The sequence below is a fragment of the Penaeus japonicus genome, unplaced genomic scaffold (assembly GCF_977035675.1).
Source record: "Penaeus japonicus unplaced genomic scaffold, GWHDUDI00000001_assembly GWHDUDI00000002, whole genome shotgun sequence".
NCBI classification, from domain to species: Eukaryota; Metazoa; Arthropoda; class Malacostraca; order Decapoda; family Penaeidae; genus Penaeus; species Penaeus japonicus.
This window is the reverse complement of record NW_028234404.1, coordinates 50,686,726-50,690,058: the sequence shown is the minus strand read 5'-3', so window position 1 is coordinate 50,690,058 and position 3,333 is coordinate 50,686,726.

The following is a 3,333-nucleotide window of genomic DNA, read 5'->3' as shown; positions in this document are numbered from 1 at the left end:
TTTATATATACTATATATATATATATACATATTTTATATATATAAAAATATATATATAGATATTATATATTATATATATATATATATATATGTTTATATATAACTTATACATATATATATAATATAGATGTATATATATATATATGTATTTATAGATTATATATATATTTATACATACATATATATATATATAACATATTTATATATATATATTATATAATATATATATATATATATACATATCATAGATTATGTATATATTTATATACTATATATATATATATATATGATATATATATAATATATATATATAATGTTTTATATATATATACATACATACATTTATATATATATATTTATTTATATTCTTATACTTATACATATATATTATATATATTAATTATATATATATATATACAATATATTATATATATATATATATATATCTATTGTATTTTATTGTATATACATAAGATATAGATATGTATAGATATATTAATAGATATTATTTAAGAACATATAGATAGATGATATAAGATATGATTTGTATAGATATAAGAACATACACACACACACACCACACACACACACAATGTATATAAATTATTTATATATATATATATATATATATATATTTATTTATATATATATATATATAGATGTATATTTTTATATTATTCATTATATATTTTGTATATATTATATAATTTTTATATATCTTTATATATTATATCTTTATATGTAGATATATTTCTATATATACATATATTATTTATTTATATTTATATTATATCTATATTAGTATAGATATATTATATATATATATATATATATATTTTTACATCTATATGTATACATATTTACAACATTATACATTGCATAGATTTTTATTATATATATAAGATAATATCTATATATATATATATAACCACACACACACACACACACTCCCTAGATGTGTCTTTATGTGTGTGTGTGTGTGTGTGTGTGTTTGTGTATATATGTATATTTATCTATCTATATATATATATTTATATATATATATATATATATTATATATATATACACACACACATGTTGTAATATGATGTGCGTGTGTGTATTATATATATTATATATATATATTATAATATTTATATTTTATATATATTATTTAACTATTATTACGTGATGTATATATTTATACATATATATATATATATATATATATGTTTAAATATTACTTATATGTATATTATATTATATTTATATATATGTTATTTATTTATATAAATTAGACTTATGCATACCTAGTTACCATATAACTTATGGTTGTATGTATGCATGTATGTATGTATAATCATTATCACAGCTTTATTTTTGTTTTTGTTTAATTGATTGTAAATTTTATCTAATATCGTAAATTCCCTGTAGCAGGATTGAAAATTGTGAATGAATTTTTTTCTCCTGAAATATATTAATTACTGTTTTCTTTATTACATGTGATTCAAAAATATTGTATGGGATTGTAAGTGGAAATATCCACAAAAACGCAGACCGAATACAGAAATTGCATATCATAAATGTCTCTACACACAACACACACACCCACACACACACACACACACACACACACACCACAACATATTATATAATATTTATGTATTTATATATGTTATAATATTATAGATATATATATTTTATATACTACATATATATATTTTGTATATCTATATATATATAAATATATTTGCTTATATATATAATCATATAGTGAGAGTGTGTTGATACTATAATTTATATATTATATATGTATATATTTATATATATATACATATATATATATATATACATATAAACATATATACACACACACGACACGACTACACAACACACACATCACATATAATATATTTTATATAGTATGTATTTAATATATATATATATATATATATTATATATAATATATTTATATAGATATATATTCATATATATATGTATTATATAATATATATATATCTATTATATATATATTTATATATATTTAGATATATATATAATATATTCTAATCTATTGGTATATGATACATGTTATAAATTAATTATGCAGAGTGGTAAGGGTTGGATATACTACTAAAATAAACAACAACAACGGAATTCATATTATTATACACTTTTTTCATATTTTTTAACTGTGCTTGTGTCCTAGTGGAAAAGTCTATAAGCTTTAACAAATACATTGATGGAAAACGTGATAATAATTTCGTTTTCTTTTAAACTGCTATTGAAGAAAAATCATCATCTTCATAAAACATGAATGAAATCTCAGCCTATAGATAATCTACAAAAGCGTAAATACTTTGTTACACACCAGTGCAGGCTAAGGAAATCAGAACGTGCATTTCATTGTTTATTTAATGCTATCCTGCGGTGGTATCCACTATTACTATACCACATGGTTCGTACCTATTTATCAAAAACTAAATATATTTACTCAACGGCGTGCACTGAATTCTTGATACTTCAAGTCCTTCAAAAACAAAAGTCCTTCAAAAATAAAAGCAAAAGTCTTCACAAACCCAAAGCAAAAGTCCTTCAACAAACAAAAAGCTTCACCAAAGCAAAACGTCTGAGAGATAAGAAGCACTGGATAACACTCAAATGGTAAACGAAACCTCTATCATCAGACATATCAAGGACGAGGCAACAGTGATGTCCAAGCGGGGGGGGTCATCTTCTTATATACTCCAAACCCGTCTAGTTCCACACAGGCAATGGAGCGAGAGAGAAGAAAACAAGACAGATTCGAGAGAGAAGAAAACAAGAAGTTTTCGAAAAGGGTTTTTGGGTATAGAAATAGGCTATAGTTTTATTTCGAGTTGCAGAGTGGAAAAGTGGTCGATGATGTAAAATCGTAGCATTGACTTTTCACTATCTCTCAGATAAAAAATGTCATGTTAAAACAGGTTTTCGGTGTGAGTCGCCTATGCTGTATACATGAATGCACGTGGGGTGTGGCTTGTTTATGTGTATTAAATTTGTATGGGGTGTATGTGTGTATTTTGACGCAATGCTAAATGGACATTGTGTGTGTTATGCGTTTGTGTGTGGGTGGTTGGTTGTCATGTGTGGTGTGCACAAAAAGGGTGTGTGTAGGTGTGTGGAGTGTGCGTTGTTTATACAGTGGGTTGACAGTGGCTCTCGTGATCCGCTATGAGAACAAGCGATATCGTGAAGGCGTTAGTTTATATTTCCAAGCTTTGAACGTATCAAAATATCGAAGGAATCTCCTTGCAGAAATTCACCAGTACCGTAGCAAAACATCTCTTTCAAATGCAATATGAAGACACGCCC